The following is a 25,347-nucleotide window of genomic DNA, read 5'->3' on the forward strand; positions in this document are numbered from 1 at the left end:
TGATTGAAGTCAGACACTCTAACAACCCCTACTGGTGATTCAACTGTGCCCGTGTCTCCTAGAGGGAAATAACAAAGCATTCATATTTTAGATCTCTACAATGAAGGCAATGCTTATTATCAAACTAAAATCTTACACTAACTTGAATCAATCAAATCTACTGTCAGATTTGACTTACCCACGGCTAATTATGAGATATGAACAGTTATGTGCTTGAGCTGGCATACTAGTGAAGTATCCACAGATCTAACTGGAGGATTTAATCCTTTTCACATATATTAACAGTCTTGTCCAAACTATATAACAGGCAAGGGGTTCAAGGTAGCGCATGCAATACCATGCAAGCGGAGATATCTAACATATGCTTGCTGACATCAACGCTTGCTAGTCAATAACCGTATTCGTAACCTAGGTCTTTACATTAAAGTGTCCAATTATTACCCTCTCTGGGACATTATGCTAAAAGCCAGCAGAAAGCACCTGGGGCTTTTAAAGTAGATTAGACTGACCTAGCGTGTGATTGATATAATATGGATGTTAGGGGGGGCTTTGCCTTATTTATGATGGGGTTTTGTTAGGTCTAAGCTACAAACAGCTTCAGCTGTATGTTAGCCAGACCTGTTGTTTTCCGTATATATAGAATAGCTTTTAGTTCAGCCCCTTGCTTATGACTGGTGGATGCTGTTGTCTATCTCACCTCCATGCTTTTGATTTAATGGTTTCCCTCTTATATTTGTGTATGTCCCACTTGGGACCATTTAGGTCGCACAGTGTATTCAGGGAAATAATTTTTCTTTTATTATCAATCCTCCATGGAAGTGCAAGTGTTTACTTGCTTTTTCCCCTGTGCAGCTTTCGCCTCACATTCCACTAACCCTCCATTCTCGTTAATTTCCCCCTATGTTTCACCATGTCCATTTGAGCGTTTTATGAGCATAGTTTTTTTTTTTTTTTAAATCAGCAGCTCCTCCATTGTGCCCCTCTTCTTTGTTCTCACCTCTTGGCAGCATTTACTTTGCCCATCCATGCTGGTTCTACCCTTCCATCACCGGTTCAGTTTCATATCCTTTTTAAAAAATATATATATTTTTTTAATTTTTTGGTGGCAAGTCGGCAGCTGTAGTTTGCTACCAGTCTGCTCCCATCTCACTCTTCTCAAAATATGTTTCTTTCTTTTTTTTTTGCACTCCAAGGTGTTGCAATGGTAAATTAAAGAAAATAAACAAAATCGCAGCTGCTTCATGGCAAATGTGCTCCCGTGCCTATGCGTCTTGAAGCAGTGTGACTCTACAAGCTCACTAATTGATGTTGATTTAATACAAAATGTAACATGCTTCAGAAAAAATACATTTCAGTCATGAGCATGTGTATGTTAAATTGCAGTCTGAGTATTTAACTTATTTATTTCCCAAGATAATTTTACATAAGAAATGTATGTGGAAATCATTTTTCCATTCCTCTTTAATGCTCAGTATGTTGGGTTACTTTTGGACCTTTACATAGATTGTTAGGCTTCTTTTTTTATACAGGACATAGAGACGTTTTAATGCCACTACCACACCTCTTTTCCACCTTTATATCAGAAGATCCCATATTTTGAGTTTGTGTCGGATGGTAAGTGCTCTAGTGGAGCTCTCAAGGTCTATCTGCTGGAGAGTTTGAGGCAGGCTTAAGAGGTGCCATGGCCTTGGCCTGTTCCTTCGATATTGCTTACATGGATTCATGCTAATTAATTTTTTACTTACCGGTAATCTTCATTACCCTTGGGAGTCCTCCTCGTTATAGTAAAAATGAACTGAGGTTTCCCCCACCTCTGACAGATACTACCAAATTCTATCTTTAGTTCTACATAAAAGTGTAGTATCCCCCTAGAGGACCCTCCCCCCTTCTACACTTCCAGTATGTACCAAGCACATAATTGTGTAGGAAAGGAGGGAGGGAGCGAGAGAACTTACTATAACAAGGAGACCTCCTAAGGGTCATTTTGGACAACAATTCCAGTTTATAATGGGAAAGAAAAGTGTGAAAACTGGCTCTCGTTGCAGCCCAACAAATTTCCTGAACCGAGACTCCTCCAGCCTCTGCCCATAAAGCTGCAACTGCTCTAGTCGAGCAGACCATCACATGTCCACAAATCACCTTGCCCTCTGAATTATAAGCTTGGGAAATAGCTTTCCTGGCCCACCTGCTAGGTGTAGGAATAGAAACCTTCTTACCCTTATTTGTGAAACCATAGGACACAAAAAGTGTTTGAAGAACTCTAAAATCCTTAGTTTGGTCAAGGTATATCAAAAGGGCCCTTCAGACATCCAAAGGAGAAGGAACATTATCTTCAGTCTCCAAAACCGGTAAAATAATTTCCTGAGAAGTATGAAAAACAGAGTCAACCCTTGGTCTGAACATAGGGTAGTTCTTCGTCCTGATCCAATCTGGAAAAAAATTAAAATAGGGAAAAGATATCAAAAGCAAAGTAAATTTCCCCAATCTCCTAGCTGGTGAGATGGCAACAAGGAAGGCAACCTTTGCTGAAATCCAAGAAATGTCAGGAAATTCCAACGGCTCCAAAGGAGGCTTAACCTAAGCTTCCAAAGCTGTTGGGAGATCCCAAGGTGGAATTTGAGGGGTCACCGCCGGTTTGCAACTTTGAATGCTCTTAAGGAGTTTCCTAGCAGAGATCCATGGCAATGAAAACACCACTAGACGGCAGGGATGTCATCTGGGGGTGGGTGGGGCGGCCCTCATAGGAATATATTTTTTTTAAAAGTTGTTTACTTCTGGGTGGGTGCCCGAAGGCACCACTCGGGGCTAAAAATAGTTTAAAAAAAGGATATTGACTTGGGGGGTCAAACCTTTTGAAAATGGGCCACAAAGGGGCAAATCTAAAAAAAAGTGTGTTTACCTCTAGTTGGAGGGGGGGATTTAAAGTAAAGAAAATTTATTTTTTTTAATTGACAGTGGGTCGCCCATGAGCAGGACTGACCCCCTGGGGGGCAATTTTTTTATAGATGTGTGGTTTTCTTGGGGGCCACGATCGCCCCCCAAGAAAACCACACAGCTATAAAATATGTATATATATATATTTAGTGAAAAAACAAAGGTTACAGATACCTTATAGTTAGGTTCTGAATTTGCTCTTACAAAACCATAGAAATTCAACAGTTATAATTAGAGTTCTTTTAAGTAACTATAACTCGCGCCCTAATGCAACTATAACTTGCACGCTGGCCAATTCAGAACCCAACTATAACATCCCTGTAACCTTTGTTTTTTTCAGTGAATTTTTATGTTTTTTTAACGTAAAGCAGTTTTCATTATTATATGTTATTCCAACCCCAGCCGTGTAGCCAGGCCTTGCAACTAAGCCCTTATAACCACCCAACCCCATGCAATGCACATCCTTTGGCCGTGGGCAGCTTAGGTTGGCCTAAGGGCCTGTCTTTGTCAGTGGACATGTTGAGTGTTGGGTGCAGGATTGTTTGAGTGTGTCTGAAACTGGGTGTGTGAGTCTGAGTGGGTACATGAGGTGTCTGAGTGGGTGTGTGAGTGGGCGTATGAGTCTTTGAGTGCATGTATGATTGAATGAATTAGTGTATGAATGAGTCTATGGTTTTTCTTTCAATTTTTTCCATATTCGCAAATAGTTCATGAAAATTTGTGAATTTTTGCAAATATTGTGCAGAGTAACACAGAATTATTCTAAACCCATAATTTGCCCCTAAAACACACCTATATCACACTCCTGTGGTCAGGGTACTTTCACCCTGACCCCTTATACCACTTTCAATTTGGATTTTCACCCCCAGGGACTGTGACCCATGAAATTAAATGGCGGCCACAACTTTCTTGTCAGGTTGCAGTCAGCCAATTGCAACACAACTTTTCGCATGCATATTTGCGAAAAATTCGCGAATGGAGGGGAGACTTTCTCCACAATAAACTTTGTTTACACTAACAGCATTCTGGAGGAGTCCTGTCTTTCCTTGAAGATAAGAGGAAACTTTGATAATTATATGGGCATTCTAGAGCCCAGCTGGGACTGCTGCATTATTGTTTCCACATTCTGGACTTCACTTTTGATGCCATAAAGTAGCGCAGATGGTTTATATGCCTGCTACAAAAAACAGATCTGTATTTTATGTGAATTACTGAGTGGATTCGTAAAGCCAGCTGTTACTTGCGCTTTAAAACAAATAAAATGTATGTGCGAGGGGGGCTTTGGAGAGATGAAGCACAATTTTGCTGGGTGGTTGAGAGGGAATCCAAGGAGGAGGTCATTGAAGGGGGGGGCGGCAAAAAAGTTTGTCGCACTGGGAGCCACCAGTGCTAAAGGCTGTGATGATGGGTATGGGGCAAGGTGAAGTAATAGTGTGCCTTTTTTTTTTTCAATGTCTTCAGAGTACCTGCTGATTGAGGGAAGAAGCGAAGGTAAGGTGACTAACATTTACTGCTGCACACATCACACACACTAGCAATTCTGTCACTATATCTGCCACGTACATAGGCTTGAGGTTTAGAGGAACAGTTTAGCCAGTAGCAGAGATGGTGTCTCGTTGGATGACTGCTGCTAAAGCAATAACTCGGGTTATGGTGGACAGCTGTGAGGCAGGGTCTGACTGAGACAGCAGATATTCAGACAGCAGCTGAGGGTGAGGACAAGGAAGCAGAATCTGGGGGTGAATTTTCACCTCTTCCAGTGATTCTGAGCGAGACGATGAGGACAGTCGTGCTGTCCCTGTGCAAGCACAGCCTGTGCAACAGGACAACAGTGGGTTAGCCCAAACCAGAGAGCAGGTGCGTGTGGTGGTAAGCAAATTTAGAGTGCTCTCTTGGTAGCTCCCTAATTTAGTTCACCGCCGAATTCCACCTTTGTTTGGTGACGCTGGATGTAAAGTCAATACGGCCAACTTTTTGCCAGTTGACTACATCCATCTCTTTTTGGATGTTGACTTCCTTCAGCAAATGGTGCAGCAGACAAATTTGCGTGCAGAACAATTTCTGAGGGAACATGGAGGCACTCTAGGGCCCTGTTCTAGGGAACGCTAGTGGCTTCCACTTCGCTGGCAGAGTTGAAGATAGTTTCGGGCCTTACACTCAAAATGGGGTTAGTGCAGAAACCCAACTTGCAGTCCTGATGGACAATTTGCATAGTTTGGGTAACCCCTATTATCGCACAGTGCTGCGACAGGGAAGGGTCCAAATTGTACTGTGGAGACATCAAAATTATCTATCACATAACGACCTGGTTTTGTAAGTTGGGCACCTGCGTTTTGGTCTTGGGTTCGGCTGTCATATAGGTAAACCTACCAAACTCAGACAATTCTGAAAACTGAGTACCTGGAAGAGTCCAAGGAGGTGTGACTTCCTGTGGATTTCCCAAGGTTTTCTTGCACAGAGTACCTGCCAAAGGTCAAACGTTGAATAAAAACTCTATTTTTCCTTCCATTTCTGTCACGCAAACTACAGGAATATGCAGGGATCCACAAAATTCCCAGCACCCAGCGTTTCCCCACTTTTGTGCCTGCATCAGCAATGGATCACCCAGGGTCAACAGTAGCTCTTTTGTAATGTCTACCATTGCCCATTGTGTGATACGTTCCTTCACAGGCACTAAGCCCAGGCACACCAGTGGGGTAGTGTTTTTATTGGGACAAGTTGGTGGAACTCTGGGTATTAAGCAGTTTGTGGATCCTTGCATATTCCCATAGTTGACGTCACAGAAATCCAAGGAAAAATTCTGTTTTTATTCAACGGTTTACCTTTGCAAGGCATTCTGGGGAAAACAGCTTTGGGGAATCCTCACAAGCGATATCTTCCTGGACTCCCCTTGATGTCTACTTCTCAGAAATGTCTGGGTTTGATAGGTTTCCCTAAATGGTTCTCAATCCCAGGACTAATTAGTACACTCACCTTAGTTATCTTTATCACCACAATATCTTTTGGGAGCTTCCCTGTCGCGGGTACTTGGCCTACCCACACAAGTGAGGTAACATTTTCATTGTGGGACCTGGGGTAATGCTGGGTAGAAGGAAGTTTGTAGCTCCCCTCAGATTCCAAAACTTTCCATCACGGAAATATGCTCAAAGTGTTTTTTTTGGCAGATTTTGAGGTTTGCAAAGGATTGCAAGTGACAGAACCTGATGAGAACCCCACAAGTCACCAAATTCCGGATTCCCCTAGGTGTCTAGTTTTAAAAAATATATAGGTTTGCTAGGTGTCTCTATGTGCCAGCGGACCTAAAGCACAAATTTTGATTTATGAAAAGGATTCTGGGTGACAGAACCTGGTGAGAGCCCCACTAGTCACTTCTTTCTGGATTCCCCTAGGTGTCTAGTTTTATAAAAATATATAGGTTTGCTAGGTTTCTCTAGGTGCCGGCTGAGTTGGAGCCCAAAATCAACAGCTAGGCATGTTGCAATAAACACGTTCATTTTCATTGGAAAAATGTGATGTGTCCACGTAGTGTTTTGTGGCGTTTCCTGTCGTGGCACTAGGCCTACCCACACAAGTGAGGTACAACTTTTATTGGAAGACTTGGGGGAATGCTGGGTGGAAGAAAGTTTGTGGTTCCCATCAGATTACAGAACTTTGCATCATTGAAATGCAAAGAAAATATGTTGTGTTGGACAACTTTTGAGGTTTGCAAATGATTCTGGGTGACAGAACCTGATGAGAGCCCCACAGGTCACCCCATTCTGGATTTCCCTAGGTGTCTAGTTAAAAAAAATATATATGTTTGCCAGTGGTGGCTGGTGAAGTGTGAAAGTGACGGGCTGGGGTTCGCCTTTGATGGTGGGGTCAGGTGGGGGCACATTGGAGGGACACAACAGCATTTTTGGGGAGGCCAGTCACCATCTTATTTGCAACTCTTATTACAAATAGGATAACACTATGCATTTTCCACTCCTCCAGTTAGGGCAGTCTTCTAGTGCCCATAGGTTGGCAGGGTGTTATACTTCTAGGTGGTACTAGGCCCCATGACATTCATAGCTAAAAATGCATTCACCATACCAAGGGGTCCCACCTGTCCCATAGAGTCTGTTCATTTCCCTATGTGTTGTACCACTGCACAATTTCCCTGCTCTTACCTCTGGCTTTATAACACTGCACTGAGAAGTAGTTATTGAAGTGATCATTTCATGAACCATTATTGCACTTACTAAGAGGTAAGACAGTTGCTATGTAAACCCTGTAGGTGGCCTAGATTACTATAGAGCACGGCCTGAGCAACATTAGAAATACCTTCAGGTCGATTTCTTGCTGTCGCTATATAAAAACTGTAATTACTGGCTGATTTGTACAAAGTGAAACTAGACAACATGGATAAATGAGGGCTGCCCCACTTAAATATGTGATTTTCGGCAAATATTTTATCTCACCAAATCTCTTTTTCTTAATTTTTGCGTATGAAAATACTTACAATCAAATACATGCGCTCAGACCGCCAATTGTACAAAAACCATTAGCGCTGCCTTCAGGTCGAGTTCTTGCAGTTGCTATATAAAAACGGCAGAGAAATGCAGAGGTACAAAATCAAAGCCTTAACTCAAGGAAAGTCTAATAGATACTCAATTACTGGCTGCTTTATAAAATAAAACCAGAGAACATGGATAATACGGGTGTTCCTAACTTAAATTGTGTGATCTTAGGCAAACATTTAATCCCACCAAAACTTTTCAGAAAACAAAATCCATTATCATATGCGTACGAAAGCACTTTCAAATATGTGCGTTCAAAATGCCAGTTGTGAAAAGATCATTATCGCTTCTGAAAAAACTACCAAATGTGACCATAAATTTCAGTTTTACAAAATACATTAGCGCTACCTTCAGGCCATAGTCTCCCAGTCGCTATATAAAAATTGCAGAGAATGCACAAAACCAAAGCATACACACAATTGTTGATCAAAATCTTTTCAGTAACAGACTCATAAACATCTAACCTCGTTGTCCACAGGATTGGGGGCTGCACTACACTGTCTGGAGTGTCCAAGCTAGTGAGCCCGTCCGGCCGAGTCACACACAACTGCAGTACGCATCAAGCACAGCAGCTAAGAAAACTCAAGTCTGTGCAGTATGTCTTTGATAGTCCTGAATACAAACTGCGCAGACTCAAATTCTCCCACCTGTTTCTACCCAACCCTTTTCCAACTCGTCACTGGGTTGGACCACTCCCCTGTGACGAGGTGGGAAAGGGTGGGGTGGCTTCCTCCGTATTCTCTGACTGACGTGAAGCCCTTGATGCGGCAGAGCTTCAGTCTGAAGCGCCCAAGGCTAACTTCATCCCCACGTCATCAGGGGGTCGGGACTGTCCTTAAAGGCTATACAATTGCCGAGCTGATGACCTCACAGACTTCAGGGCTGTGAGATTGTCAGCCCAGCAAATATTGGGGACTTTATGTTCGCCCAGGTGAGAAGCGTCACTCAGAGTCATTGACTCATTGTGACTGGAAGACCGGCAGTGTATAGCAATCCTGGCAGAAGCAAGAAAACATAATGACGCTTGCACGCGAGTGAAGTGTGAGATTTTTGGCATTTTAACAACTTACTTTCCTTTTATTTTGGGGATGGCGATGGGGGTGAAAGTAAAGGGGGCGGAGCCCCGACGCCCACAACGAGAAACCGCCGCTGATGTTTGCTATGTTTCTCTATGTGCTGGCTGAGCTAGAGCCCGAAATCCACAGCTAGGCACTTTGCAAAAAACACATCCATTTTCAATTGAAAAATGTTATGTGTCTACATAGTGTTTTAGGGCATTTCGTGTTGCAGGCACTAGGCCTACCCATACAAGTGAGGTACCATTTTTAGCGGTTTTATCAGGAGATTTGGAGGAAACCAGAATAGAAGAACAAGTGTTATTGCTAATTGTCTTTCTCTACATTTGTGCAATCCAAGTGTAAGACAGTGTGTAAAAAAGAAGTTATATTGAGAAATGCACTGTAATTCACATGCTAGTACGGATACACCCTCATTCAGAGATGTGCAAATAAGCACTGCTTATAAACTCTACATCTTATGCCCATTTCGGAAATACATAGGTTTCTTTGATATCTATTACTCAATTTTTATATTTACCAAATGAATTGCTGTATACGCCATATACAATGAAAACCTATTGCAAGGTGCCGCTCATTTATTGGCTATGGATACCTTGGGTTCTTGATGAACCTACAACCCCTATATAACAACCAGAAGGGTCCAGCAGACGGAACAGTATGTCATTTTCAAAATTCTGCCATAGTTGAAAAAAGTTACAGAAGAAAACGTAGACAGAAATGGATATTGTTTTCAACTCAATTTCAATATTTCTTTATTTCAACTGTTACTTTCTATAGGAAAACATTGAAGGACCTACATAAAAGACCCCTTGCTGAAAATGTTGTCTACTTTTCAGAAATGTTTAGCTACTTATGATCCACCATTAGTTTCACACCCATTTCTGTCACTACTGGAAGGAGGCTAAAATCACAATAAATAGTAAAAATAGGATATATCCTGGTAAAGTGCCAAAACTGTGTTGAAAAATTTGGTTTTCTGATTCAAGTGTGCCTGTTCCTGAGAGCTGGGAAGAGGGTGATTTTAACACCGCAAACCCTTTCTTGGTCCCATTTGCAGGGAAAAAATCAGATGCTTTCTTCTGCAGCACTTTTTTCCCATTTTCTCCAAAAAAAAACATTTTAGCTGTGTTCTAGCTAATTTCTCGGTCTCCTCCAGGGAAACCACAAACTCTGGGTACCTTTAGAATCCCCAGGATGTTGGAAAAAAAAGAATGCAAACTTGGCTTGGATAGCTTATGTGGACAAATAGTTATGGGGGTCAAAACGCAAACTACCCCAAATAGCCAACAAAGGACTCAGCACTGGGGGGGGAAAGGCCCAGTAGCTAAGGGATTAATACTATGACGAGTACGTCATGATAATTTGAACACAGGCATGTGACGTTTCTTGATCAGGAGGCGTGGCATACATTTCAGTAGGGAGTGTTTTACAACAATTGCTGGTGACCATGTAAGATGCTATTTTATGTGCCCCGAAAAATCCTGATGCGCTGGGTTTAGCAAAAGACACGCAGAACCTCCTATTATGAAAGATAATCATTTACCAGGAGCAAGAGTGCCAAAGAGGTCACAGCTGCACTGCTGATTGCCCCTTAATACACCTGATCCTGCTGTTGCCTCTACGGTCTGAGAGGCAGGGCCGTGAGCAAAAGTCAAACAAGAGCTCTCACGCGCTCTGTTTACTTTTGATAGCCCAAAGCGAACAGGGACTTTAGGCTGTCTACTTTACTAAAATAAATACAATCTTGGGGCTATACTATTAGAAAAAGTGGCTCTTCTGTAACCTGATAATGGTACTCTTCAGTGACCTGGGAGTTTTGGGGGGAGGTACAACTTAGCTTTTCAAGAAAAGTGATGCACGGCCTGATGGAGCAAGGAATAACAAACCTGCAAAACAATTAATTAGTTTTCCTTCTAGAAAGGGACCAAGCAAAAAGTGTCTCCATGTCTGTGGCTTTCCGTGAGCATATAAGGGAGGAGGGCACTACAGCAGAAGAGAGAAACAGACGAGGGAAGGGGCAAGATGACTAGGGGCAGCACATAGAAGAGAGGAGTGGGGGCATTGCAGGGAGACAGGTGAGTGACCGACAGGCAAAGAGAGGTTCCTGTACTTGACAGAAGAAGAGTTGTATTAGAGACTTACGAGCAACAGAGAGAAGCAGTTTTATCTGAAAGAGATAGAGCAACACTGGGATGGGATGGGGTGGTAGTAAAACACCAAGACTGTAACAACAGATACAGCAAAAACAGACAGAAACAGAGAGTGAAACCGATGTGAAAAAGAGGCGAAAAAGTGACAGAATGGTAAGAGAGACATCTGATAGACAGAGGGCGGACAGAGGGCGGACAGATGAGAATTAGTGTTCAGAGAGACACCGAGAAAGGGATAAACAGATGTATAGGAGAGAGAAGAGATGAAGAGACAGAATGGTATGAGCGAAAACTCAGAAAACGATGAAAGATATATGAGAGAGCTGGGGTGATAAAGACATAGATTAGAAGGAGACAGGTGAGAGAGATAGGAAAGCTGGACATGTAAGGAATAGATGGGTGATAAAGTAATAGTTTAGATAGATGATTGGAGTGCAAGAAAACGGTTCCGCACAGATGAGAAGTAATCACCACCCCCAACCATATTGTGATGCTTTCCACCAAAATTAAAGGCTCATTGGTGCAACAACAGTGTTAAACAATTTTGGTTTAGATTGGCAGTGGCTCTTAGTGGACATTGACTCGTGGTCATTTTCCTCTGTTAGGGAGTCTGACCTTAATAAGTAAACTTTCAAGGGGATGCGAAAATGTCAATGAACCTTTTGACTCACCATTAAGATGTTCTTAACAAAGATCCAGTACATAATCAATAATCAATACACAACAGTCAATAATCAATTAGTAATCAATAACATCATTAATCAATGGAGTCTGTAATTTTCACGCACCATGGCCTTTCAGTCATTAATAGCCACACCTTTAGTAAAAGTTTAGAATGTTTATTTCTCTATATTAACAATGCTAAGGTCATGTAGATTAATCTCAAAATCAAATGAAACACAGAAACAATATTGGTTGTCCAAAGCGGCGGAAAAAACGCAATCCAATCAAAACTTGAACTACAACACATTCTAAGATTATGGTGCAAATCAATAGCAAAGCCAACTGCGTCAACGAAATGAAGTACATGATGAAGTTTAGCAGAGTAATTCACGAAGCTTTAGTCCCTGTTATCTTAATTCATTAGTAAGACTCCTTAACTAATGTCAGATTAGCATCAGCATGTTGGGCATCATGCAAAACAATTTAGTAACACAAATTTGGAAAATATCTAACTGTTGTAGAGCCATAGACAATCAGCGCAGTTGGTAAATAGAAAGAAAAAACAAACATGCATAATAATCACAGTCTGGATATACCTATCCTTAGGGTGGATCAGCAAAGCAGAATCAGCCTTCATCCTCAGGACATCAGTCAATCAGTAAGACATCAGGCTTCAGCATCAGAATTTTAAAGGGCAAAGTCTTTAAGCATTAAAGTTAATCAAGACGCATAAGAAAGTAGTAACCGATCGGTCAGGAAAAATATGGGCAAAATGACTGTCTGAAGTCAAGGGCAGAATGTCTGTTTTCTTGCTGTGCAGTGTCATTAAGTTAAAGTCACCTAAGCTATCCCCTAAATCCCTAATGGTCAGTTAATTGTATGTTCATCCTCTGTCCAATAAAACTAATGTCCCCCATCTATGAATTCTAATATTACTCCTTTCCCATGTTGTTAATTGGTTTGTCTTGTGATGTCCTCATCATCCAGCTTGTCAGGTAACAATATCATTCCAGCTTCTACTCTAGTCAGTATTTTCATTCTTCTAGTCCTGGGAAAGTCAGTCTCACACACATTACACATAAAGGCGGTCATTCTGACCCTGGCGGTCATGGACCGCCAGGGCCGGGGACCGCGGGACCACCGCCAACAGGCTGGCGGTGCTCCCAAGGGCATTCTGACCGCGGCGGTATGGCCGCGGTCAGAAACGGAAAACCGGCGGTCTCCCGCCGGTTTTCCGCTGCCCTGAGGAATCCTCCATGGCGGCGCAGCTTGCTGCGCCGCCATGGGGATTCCGACCCCCTCACTGCCATCCTGTTCCTGGCGGTTTTGACCCCAATGGCATGGGCACTGCAGGGGCCCCCGTAAGAGGGCCCCTAAAAGATTTTCAGTGTCTGCCATGCAGACACTGAAAATCGCGACGGGTGCTACTGCACCCGTCGCACCCTTCCCACTCCGCCGGCTCCATTCGGAGCCGGCTTCCTCGTGGGAAGGGGTTTCCCGCTGGGCTGGAAACTCCGAATAACCGCAGCGGTCTTCTGACCGCGCAGCGGTATTCTGGCGGCTCCCGCCAGCACCGCGGTTACCGCGGCCGGCGGGAGTCAGAATGACCCCCAAAATGTTGCATTAGCAAGAACATCATCGTTTAACAGTCGGTTCACACGAAAAGCTTCTGTTATGAGCACATTTGAACAACACAATAGAAATTCACAGTTTAACTCACTTGGTCAGCATTTTTATTAAATGCTAAGAAATACAGTTTTTACATGAGGCCTGGCAAATAGGCCAAGACACTTGCTAAGTTAAGGCCTACAATTAATAAAGCTAAAGCTTACTGCATAACCCTCAATATGACAAATTACTGCATTAGTCTAACATATATTTAAAATGTCATAATATTTAATCACTGATTAGTACACTTTGTTAACATTGGTGGCCATTCTTCGCAATCACATTTTCAAATACGTGTATTACTTTTTCTACGTTATTTTATTTTATACATAAACTTATTATTCAAAATGCATAAACACTCATTAATAGTTTTTATTAAAACACCTGTGCTAGCAATCCCTCCTCTGATAACTAAATATGTCATCATACTAACTATTACCCACAAATGTTCTGGTTCTTTCAATTCTTTCAAATCAGCACTTGCATTAGTCAGATTAGTAAGTAAGTCTCTTATCTCTTTACTGTTATCTGGTATATACGAACAACAATGCCTAGAATTAATCATTCTACAGACTCCACCATCCTTTGCAAAAAGAATGTCTAAAGCAAGATGATTTTCAAGAGTCATAGCTCTATCAGCAGCTAATTCTGTATCTATCAGGAGTATGACCCCTGAAAAATTTGTCAGCATGTTATCCACAATAGTAGTCAACTTTCTAATCTTTGTCGAATTCAGAATGACTCCCACTGAAGGAATCACTGCTTTAAATATGGCTCCCACTTTCGCTGAAGAGGACTCCCTCCTCTGTCTTACATGATGTAATTCAGTCACTTTTGGAAACTTTTTCAAATCCTCCATTTGATAAATCTTGGGAAAACTATCTCCAAATAACATGTCCCATACCATCCTCTTGGAAGACGGTAATAAGCATTAAGTCCACAGATGTAGTAAATCCCTGGAATAGCAGGTTCCTGTCGATTTAACATAAATGTCCATTTACTCTGAAACAAAAGCACATGCCTACATTCACTCCTTCCCACAAATAAAGTGACAGTGCACAATTTAGTCCTATACATACAAAGTTTCCTACATGTGGTGCAACTAAAGCTAGTCTCCCTTGTGTTTTAATTGCAAGCATAATCACTCTTGTAAGCCCTTTCCTCTAAGTCTTTTTCTAATTCCTCTTTTAATGCTTTCCTCCTGTCATCTGTGTGATCTAAGAAGCTTTTCTCTAAGGCTGTAAGCAAGCATGTCAAGTTATTTCTATGCGCATAAGCTGTGCCAAACATAAATGTAGGTTCAATGAAACCTCTAACTATTACTATGCCATTATCCTTAGCTACTCTACTCCAATGCCTAATTATATGAACAAACGAAAAATTACATCATAGTTAGAATAAAAATATTGAATATACTCCTGGTTATAAAATCATGTTAGTAACAGACTACAACTTATCCCGTAAGTTAAAGGCAAGCTATGATAGGTGACTTCTTCCTCGACTGATGAAGGAATCTGTGTACACACAAAACAATTCTTTGCATCCATTGTCTCAACATACTCACTCAATAAGCGATAGAAAATATTAGAAGAAAGTTCTACCTGCGCATTAGTATCATCATGCAAATATTTCTCATCTAACCTAAACTTCTCTAATGCAATTAGTGCAGTAGTTGTCTCAAAAGCAGAAGTATGGTTGGCTTCCCTCTTGTCAAGAACAGACATACCCAGAATCAGCATCACAAACAATATCTCACACATAATCGCCAAACCAATGCTCATATGTTTACAGCGCCTAGCATCTCTACCTTGTTGACCAATGTTACTCATGATATGTAAAGAATCAAAACGCAGAAGGAAGTATAGAAAAACGTGCAGCAAAATCAAAAACAAACAACTCTTCTTTCAGCAGTTCAATTTCACTTCCAGGATCCCTTGTCAAAAACGGTTAGAAGCTTTGTCAAAATCAGGTTTCAAAAGGTCAAATCAGGTTATCAATGTCTTTTCCGGTTACTTTCAACAGCCTCTTTCTTAAAATCTTTCCCAGATTGTTTCAATAGTTCAGTTCATTAATGTCCTTCACGTGCCAAAATACTGACCTGGTACTTCTCTATAAAAAAAAAATACATAAACTCTTGCTGCCATTCGTTCATAGTTGCATACGCCCATTCAGGACCTGCATATCTTCGACTTGCTATCCTCTTTCTTTTCAATTTTTGATCACCATTCAGCTCTCCTTCACTTAGATATTCTTTCCTTGTGGTATTTATTTCTTCCTTGATTTTTGGTTCGACAACCCCCTTTTTCCCTTTCTCCACTTGTGATTCCTGCCACTTATGTCCTTCTAATGGACCCTTTGTCAGTATTCTCTTCAGAATTGAACTTGAACCTTTTCCTTGTTCTGTGGTGTTTTCTCTTGACGGACCTACAACCGGTTCAGGAGGAGTCAGATCACATTGACTTTGATCCACCTCAACTCCTTCCCCTTCTGGGTCTGGCAATTGCTCTGTTTGTCTCTCAAGATCGTCTGCTTCCGGGAAAGCCCTCCTCTGACTAGGCTCTCCTGCTGCTTCAATTGAGAAAGGCTCTCTATCACTCTCATGGAGGTTTTCTCCTTCATCTCTCACAGTAGTGACTGAACCGTCCTCAACGAGCTCAGATCCAGTCTCAGTTCCCCTTTGTTCACCTTTCGGTCCTGAGACTTGTCTCACTGTTGTTGGTACTCTCAAAAATGCTTCTTCATGATCCAGTGGACATGCCACTTTCTTCGTGGGACTTGCGTGAATCCAGTTCTGAATTCCGGCACACTTCACAGCTGTAGTAGTCGTCAGGACCACTTGGTTGGGTCCCTTCCTACGTGGCTCCAAACACGTATTTCTCACGTGCTTTTGGATGACAACCCAGGCCCCAGCTCTCAGGTTGTGTCCTGGGTCATGGATCAGTGGCATTGTGGTAGCTTCCACCTGCTGAGAAAAAGAGCAGACCACATCATCCAGACCTTTGCAGTAATCCAATACCATATCATCTGTAATGTTGACAAGTGCATTTGCTGGCATCACTGGCATCCTCATTGCCCTGCCCATGAGGATCTCATGTAGCTACAATCCTGTCTTCCTGTCAGGTGTGTTTCTCATTGACATCAACACTAAAGGCAATGCGGCAGGCCATTTCAAATGTGTAGCCACACACATCTTTGCAACTCTTGTCTTCAATGTATCATTCATCTGTTCCACTAAAGATGCATACAATCACCAACACATATTTCAAACCTCCACACACAGGCATCTCAATAAAATCCATTTGCATTCTGCTGAATGGACCTCTTGCTCTTCCAATGTGGCCCAAATTAACCACTGTCCCTTTCCCTGTGTTTAATTGTTGGCAAATGACACATCAATGTCAAACTACTGCAGCAACTTGTCTAAACTTTGGGTTGAACAAATCATGTTTGAACAAGCAAACCATGGCATCCCTCCCAATTTGTGCTTGACCATGATAATAACTCACCATTTGAGACAACAGGCTATCTGGCAAAACCAATTGACCCTCCTCAGAAACCCACAATTCATCTTGTCTTTGCACACACATTTCATTTTGCTCCATGAACTTTTCTCTTCCCTGTCAACATTATTTTGCAGCGCTTTCAATTCTTCCAAAGTGTCAAATATTTTCAATGCATAGCTTGTGCAAGTTTCGTCTTCATCTTTCAATTCATCCTGGTCTCACACTATGGGATCAGTGACTTCTTTATGAGTCAGCTTATGCAATGGTCTTGAAATGGCTGAGAAATTTGGAAACCATTGGCGACAATAAACCACCGTTCACAGAAACATTCTAACACCTCTCTGGGTAGTTCGGGCATTTATCTGCAATATTGTTGTATTCTTTTCTCTGGATATCTTTCTTGAACCCTTCTCAATCTGGCAGCCCAAATACTTCACTACTTTCTGATAGTACTGCAATTTCAGCTGAGACACTTTGTGAGCATTCTTTTCCAAATGGTTCAACAGGGCAATTGTATTGTACTTGCACTAGTCCCTCGTCTTGGACGCAATCAGTAAGTCATCAATGTACTACACCAAGGTTGATTGGAGAAGCAATTCCAACGACTCCAAATTCTTTTGAAAGATCTGATTGAATATAGAAGGTGACTTTGAAAACCCTTGAGGAATTCTGCACCAGCAATAAACTTGATCCAGAAATTTGAAACAAAAGAGAAATTGTCTATACTCATGAAGAAGCACAGGAAAGAATGCTTGTGACAAATGGATAACAGTGAACCGCTCAGCATCACATGGAATCTGGAACATTATCACAGCTGGATTTGGCTCCAAGGGGCAACATTTGACCACAATCTCATTTATTATTCTCAAATTCTGAACAATCCGAACTTTCCCACAGAACTTCTCCAAACCCATTATTGGTGAGTTACATAGACTGCTCAATACTTCTTTCAGAACCCCTTGCTTTACAAAATCTGTAATTATCTGAGCCACTTTCATAAGGACATCTTGTGGCATGTGGTACTGCAGAAGTAGAGGAAAAACTGCATTTGGCTTCACAGTAACTTTGACTGGCTCCACCGCCTTTATCAAACCTGCTTCTTTTCCTGTCAAATCCCAACCTTCTCTTTTACCGTTCCCTGCAAATCAGGATGGAGCTTTTTCACTGTGAACATCGGGAAAAACTGAATCAAAGGGTACTCCTCATTTATAGTTTCACACACTGTTTCGGGAGTTTGTTCTTCATCACTATTCATCTGAATCTCAATTCCATTATTTGAGCAAGTAATTAAACAATTTGTTTTACACAACAAGTCTCTTCCCAGTAGGGATACCGGACTTGAATGGCAGACTACAAATGTATGCAATTCCCGAAAGTTGCCAATCTCAACTTGAACTTGAACTGGATCTGTAATTGGGTTTGTCAAATACTGGTTTGCTAACCCCAGAACCTGGACTGTTATACCTGAAAAGGGCAAGTTTGGAACTTCTGCACTTCTCACTGTAGCTCTCGTGTCAACCAAGAATGAAACTTTGTGACCCATAACCTTTCCTCTTTGATCTACTTCTAAGGAAGTCGCAAGCTTCTCATCGGAACCATCACTCGTACATTCATCATTTATTCCTTTCCCACTGTGTAACGGGAATTGGTGCACTGTATTACTATTTCTGTTATGCCTCTGACCTGTGACCTGTTGAGAAAGCCTCATCTGTTGCTGCTTCATCGGGGCTTGAGGTATTTGAATTTTCTGTTGAGGTACCATGGGAACCTGCTGTTGCATTGGCTGCAACTGTGACATTTGTGCACGGGGCATTTGCACCTGCTGCATGGGCTGAAAATTTTCTATTTGATTCACATTATTCTGAAAAATTTTATTTGGACCTCTCACTCTTGGTCCTCTCACATTCTGGAATAAATTGATGTAATTACTCTGCTGTACAACACCTTCCTGCTCTGCCATCGGACACTCCCATTTCTAATGTCCAACGGCTCTGCAAATGTCACATGGCAATAGCCTCTTCATTCCCTGTACATCATTCTGAACCACTACAGTATTCAAGTCTGGACCATGATTTCAGTTGCCTCCACAACCTCTACCTCTCATCTGAGGCTGAAACATTATGTTCCCCTGCTGCTGCTGTGGCAATTGCTGCGAAAACATTCCTTGCACTCCTGTCTGAGCTGCTTTAATCTGCATCCCCAGTGCCTTCTCTTTCAACTTTTTCTGCTTCAATTCAATCTAATCACTACAGTATTTCGCATACTGCAACATCTCATCAATCGGCTTTACTTGCCAGCAAATTCAGTGACTCTCAATCATCTGGCTAATTTCAGGGCTCAATCCTTCCACAAATCTGAACACAAAATGAAGCATATCTTTCGCCTCAAACATTTCTGTACCACTGTAATGCTTGAATGTCTACAACAATCTCTCGTAGTACGCATGTATCAACTCTTGCTTCCTGAGCAGTCCTGTCAATCCTCTGCCAATCAATATTCTTGGGCGAAATTCTCGATTTCGGCAACTCAGTCATCTTATAGTAATATTTCATTACCTCAGGAGATGGCGCACCTGTATTTTTGTCTCTTTCCGGTTCACTTGTTGACCAATCTACACTCCTCTTCCACTCGATCCACAGGTCAGCTGGAACCACTATCTCTAGTAAAGAGTTTCAGTCTTCACACAAACACTTCGCAAGTTTTATGAACCTGTCTGTCTGCTGATACCACTCTACTTGTTTTTCTCTCAATTTTGGATAATCATTTGTAAATTATAGAATGTCACTTCTGCTCCAAGGGACAGGAACAAATGTTCCCCCTGGAATATCTCTCATTGGTAAAATCTTTACAGATCTTTATCCTGCTGCACATTTTCAGTCAGCTCTACCGAATCCCTTTTTCTCTTGTCTCTTTTCTTTACCCATCTGCATTCCCACTTGTCTAATGCTCCCCAGGTCTGAGCACTTTGAAGCAATTCTTTAAGGTGTGTCTTCATTCCAGCAGATCTAATATGTTCCAAATCTTTCACCTCAAAGTCTAATCTGTAACTCCTTTTCAAATGCTTAGTTTTTTCTATTTCTATGCTGTACTTCTCTGCTAAGTATGCTTATCTCTGATGCACCTTGCTTACTTCTCTCGTAATCTTTGGGCAGAGATATCTCAATTCTGCCTCTGTGTAGGATTCTAATCTATTCACCCCCATAGTTCCTTCAATGAGTTGACCCACTTCCATGCTTAGCCCAGCACAATCCAAATACTCCTTTCCTTTAGGGGCACTATGTGGGGTATTCAGCTTGTCTAACCTTTCAGTTAAATGCTGACCTGTCAGTCCTTCTAACAAAATGTTACTTGCTTGGATCGGTGGCACCTGCTGTACAACTGCATTAGAAGTCTGAGGTGTCAATAATTTCAAATTCTGACTTAACGTTCAGACCCGTTGCAGTATCTGGGAGTGCTACAAATGGACTAAGGTCTAAGAATGATCTTGATCCGTCAAAATTCTGTCCCACAGGGGAGACTACCTGAACACGTTCATTATGACCTTCCCTCATTAGGCTCTGGGACATTGTTCCTTGTTCATCTACAGTCAGCTTCTTCCGTACGAATAATGGTAGCGCTGGACCAACAGTAATGGATAGCGATAGAGCATCTGAGGCTGCTCTGGCACCTACACTCTGTGGGAGAGTAACTCCCATATTTTGATTCATCATCAGAGTCATATCTGACTGTGTCCCTGTCACTGGCGTAAATCTTGGCATTACCTGTGGCTGTACCTGGGGCAACAAAATCGGAGTTGGCTCAGTCTGAACCAGTATCCATCTCGGGAAGACCTGCTCCGTGGGCACTACTAAGTTCGAAGTTGTTTTCATAATTGGCACATCAGGATAAATTATCTGCCCTCTGGCGGTCGCATCTGGGTCTGCACTGCAGGAGTAGTAGACACATTAAGACCACTTTGCACTGCACTCTGTGTCAGGTTAGCATTAACCTGTACCGGACTCACTGTCCCATTAACCTGTGTTGGGCTGTCGGATCAGCACTGGTACTTGGACCACTCTCATGTACTGTAAATGGTGGTTGTTGATCTCTCAATAACTGTGTAATAAACTCATCATCGTCCGATTCCTCCTCTACGGTTGAAGACTTTCTAGCCTCCTGACTCTCAGACAGACTTTTACTAGTTTTCCTAGTAGCTTTCTTTCCTTCCTTCTCATTCTCCTGCGTTAATGCCGGAAACAACTTAATCACCTGCAAAGTCTCCATTTTCCATGCTTTTTGAACAACACAATCCCATCTAGCCTCCTCTAGAGTCTTTTCTGCCTTTCTCATCCTCCTCTTCACCTACGTTCTCAACCAATTGCCTCTCATGGACAGCTGCCAATCCGCGTGCGACCCTTCTCACTAACCGACCTATCCCAGTGTGGCTCCAATGATGTCACACTCACACGTACTGCAGCCGACAAAGTATTGCAGCTTGTCCTCCTTAACCTTAATTCACACAAACCCAAATGCAAATATTGCGAGCATTAATCAAAAACCAAAAACCAAAAACAAATCTGCTGGTTTACTAGAGGAAAGGTAACACAATCGCTTCAGAAACCTTATGGATTTTTCACTGATGGCTCTTCCCACACTTACAGCTACTCCTTCTTTCTTGGTCTCCAAGATTCGCAAGCAAATTCGACCTGCAAATTTTACTCTCAACTGATTAATGTTTCTGTCCTGGTGCACATAGAACTCGCCAAATCTCAGTCTAAATTTTCTTTCACTGACTTTAACTCACACACTGACTTGTCAACCACACCCAATCGACCTATTAAACCAGACAAATTACAATATAAAACCAAGTGTTCAATACACTTTTCAATATATTCCGGAGTCTTAGACCACGCAGGGTCCGTATTCAACAACCACATGGACAATTTGTGAACACAAAGCGCCACACACATATGAAGTTCTACGACATCACTACTCTTACACTGCGGATTACGTACACTCCTACTACAACTTAATTTGGAGTACAAAAAATCCCTAACCCTCACAAACCTCACAATTCACCTGCGATTTGCATAAGCTGTGCAAGCGCAACCTATTTCTTTCACAATATCACTAGAACACCGGGAACAGCCTCAAACAACCATTGGCAGGATCCTAGATCTAGGAACGTAATTTCTGGGTTCAAGGTAACACCATTTTCTCTCCAATTATCATCACTGAAAAACAAAATCCAAATCTCAATGATAATGAACTCTCAAAGAAGCAACTCAACAAGCTGCCACCATCTCTGGAAACCTCTGTTACTGTGTACTGCATGTCTATGATACGCTTTTAAAGAGACTAACCATCAGTCTCTCTACCACCTCTGTTAGCACCTGTTACTCCGTACCGGATGTCTATGGTAAGCTCCTAAGGAGATGAACCTTAAGTCTGCTGTTAACGCATCTGACCTTAATAAGTAAGCTTACAAGGGGACACAAATAGGTTGATGAACCTTTTGACTCGCAATTAAGATGTTCTTACCATAGATCCAGTACATAATCAATAATCAGTGTACAATAGTCAATAATCAATTAGTAATCAGTAACATCAATAATCAATGGAGTCAGTAATTTCCACGCACCATGACCTTTCAGTCATTAATAACCACACTTTTAGTAAAAGTTTAGAATGTTTATTTCCTTATATTAACAATGCTAAGGTCATGTAGATTAATCTCAAAATCAAATGAGACACATACAGAAACAATACTGGTTGTCCAAAGCGGCGGAAGAAACGTCATCAAAGCTTGAACTACAACACATTCTAAGATTATGGTGCAAATCAATAGCAAAGTCAACTGCATCAACGAAATGAAGTACAGGAAGTTTAGCATAGAAATTCACCAAGCATTCGTCCCTGTTATCATAATTCATTAGTGAGACTCCTTAACTAACGTCAGATTAGCATCAGCATGTTGGGCTTCATGCAAAACAATTTAGTAACACAAATTTGGAAAACATGTAAGTATGGTAGAGCCATAGACAATCAGTGCAGCTGGTACGTAGAAAGAAAAAACAAATATGCATAATAATCACAGTCTGGATATACCTATCCTCTGGGTGGATCAGCAAAGCAGAATCAGTCTTTGTCCTCAGGACATCAGTCGATCAGTAAGACATCAGGCTTCAGCATCAGAATTTAAAAGGGCAAAGGGCCAGATGTATCAAAGGATTTTGCATTCGCAAACAGTGCAAATCGTTAAATTTCACTTTTTGCGAATACAAAATCACCTTTCACAATGTATGAAAGGCATTTGCAGTGCAAATATAACGATTCGCAAAAATAACGATTCCTTGCAACTGTGACATGAATTAGCGGAGTCGCATTCTGTGTGTCACAAATAGTGACATGATTTTGCAACCTAGATTTGCGAATCGCAAAATCATGTCGCTATTTGTGATACGCAGAATGTGAATTGCAAATTCATTTTTGCAATGCATCAACAATTCACAAATAGTGAATATTCACAGAATTTCCTTTTGCACATGCAATTTACCATGAAGAGAAATAAGGTGGTAAACAGGTGCAACCTATATAAAGAGGCCCAGAATGACTCAGCCTCTTTTCCACAATGGCTGCACTCTACGTGATAGCGAGGAGGATGAGGATCCTGGCAGGCTTTTGGAGAGGGAGGAGGAGACAGTAGTGCATTTTTAAAGTGTTCATTACCTTTTTTGACCAGACAGAGGAGGAGATATATGATAAGTACAGGCTAAGCTCATCCATGATAATTGACCTGATAGCTAATATACAACCCATACTGCAGTGCAACACACACAGGACCAATAGTATACCCACCCATGTGCAGGTATTATGTTCCCTGTACCTATTAGCCTCAGGAAGCTATCAAGGGGACATAGCAGCAGCTGGAGGGGTCTCACAGAGTGCTCTCTTGTAATTTTTCAAAGCATTTCTCAATGCCATGCTGAGCAAAATTCAACAGCACATAAGATCCTCCAACACCCCACAGGAATTACTACAGACAAAATTTGATTTCTACCAGATTTCCCAATTCCCACATGTAATAGGCGCTGTCAGTGGGACACATGTCTGTTCACCATCGGCCACTGAGTACGTTTATCAGAACCGTAAAAGTACACATTCCATGAACATACAAGTAATTAGCAATGCCTCCAACATTATAACCAATCTTGTGGCCAGATACCCAGGTAGCACACATTACTCCTTCATCTTTCGGCACAGTGGAATTTACACAAGACTTCTTGCGGGGAGTTTAAGGAAAAATACCTACTGGGTAATATAATAGATGACAATGTTGCATTGATGTATATGTGATGTCATGGATAACAATTACTCATTTTACTCTCCTGTCGTTCCGGGAGACAGTGCCTATGCCGTGCGGTCATTCATACTAATGCCCTACCTGAGTCCTGCAATGCCAGCCAAAAGGAGGTATAATGCTGCTCACAGGACAGCCCACAGCGTTCTGGAGAGGACCTTTGGCCTGCTCCAGAGCCCCTTCAAATGCATACACGAGAGTGGTGGTGCACTACAGTACTGCCCTGAAACAACATGCAAAATCGTGGCTACTTGTGCTATGTTGCACAACATTGCTACAACGAGGGGCATACCTGTAGAACCCACCGAGCCGGACTCAGAAGAGGATGATGATCCCTTGCCAACCCTTCACCCAGCAGACAGAGCAGTGCAGCAGAGGGCAAACAAAGACGTGCTGAGATCACAAGCAACTATTTCTGATGTAAGTAATGACAATACCACATCTATTTCATGTATTGCTGTAGGAAGCATCTTTATTGCCTTGACTTCAGGTAATATATGGGTAATTAGGATATAGCTATGCACTATACATAAACAGGTGCAAGTAACAGTGTCACACTATTAGCATCATAGTATAACTGTTTTTCTACATGTTAAGCTAGTCCCCTGTACCCCTCAACATTACTTCCTACATCCGCCCACTCCACTTCAGTGCTCAGTGGCCTCAGAGGCACCTCTTGTAGCAGGTTCAAAGACAGAACTGTGTCTGGTACTGTGACACCTAGGATCTATCACAGGGGCTGTGACACTGCTGAGGCTAGAGAGCTCCTCACTATCCCCACCACCAAGTTTGCTGGGTGTAGCACTCTGTGCTGTCTGCATTGTCTCCAAAACATTAGTTATTTGCACCAATCCTTGTGCAACATCCCGACTGCAATGTGCCATCTCCACTTGTATGCCCACAGCATGCCGTAATATCAAGGCAGTTGTGGTAGTGAGCCGATTGACAGATCTGCAGAACCCATCCAACCTGCCCATCAATTGATGATGGCACCTACGGTGGCTGACATGCTCCTGCTGCATCACAGTGCAGAGTTCCCTAATGGCATTTGTCATCTTCTTTGTGTTTTCTGCTGCTGTTTGCTGCCCCTCATGCAGCTTGCTCATGTTTTCATTAAAAGTTTTGAACTCCTTGTGCATTGCTCCCGTGCTTTCATTGAGTGCATCCACCTGCTTGTGCATTGTTCCCATGTTGTCATTGTGAGACTCAAACTGCCTGTGCATTGCGCCCATGTTATGATCAATTGACACCAACTGCCTGTGCATTGACCTCATGTGTTTACATTGCAGGGGCTGCACTTGGAGGCAGCCAAAGAGTGATGGGCCCTTACCTTCCTCTGTGCACTGTCTGCCTGCTTTGCGACACCTCCGGAGGGGAGTGGATTGATGCTGGGGCAGGGACTGCTGTCTTACTGTGCTTCTAGCCTCTGGAGGTGGTATGGGTTCTTCATCTGGCATTTCATCAGAGTCC

Source organism: Pleurodeles waltl, chromosome 2_1 (genome assembly GCF_031143425.1).
Source record: "Pleurodeles waltl isolate 20211129_DDA chromosome 2_1, aPleWal1.hap1.20221129, whole genome shotgun sequence".
Taxonomy (NCBI): Eukaryota; Metazoa; Chordata; class Amphibia; order Caudata; family Salamandridae; genus Pleurodeles; species Pleurodeles waltl.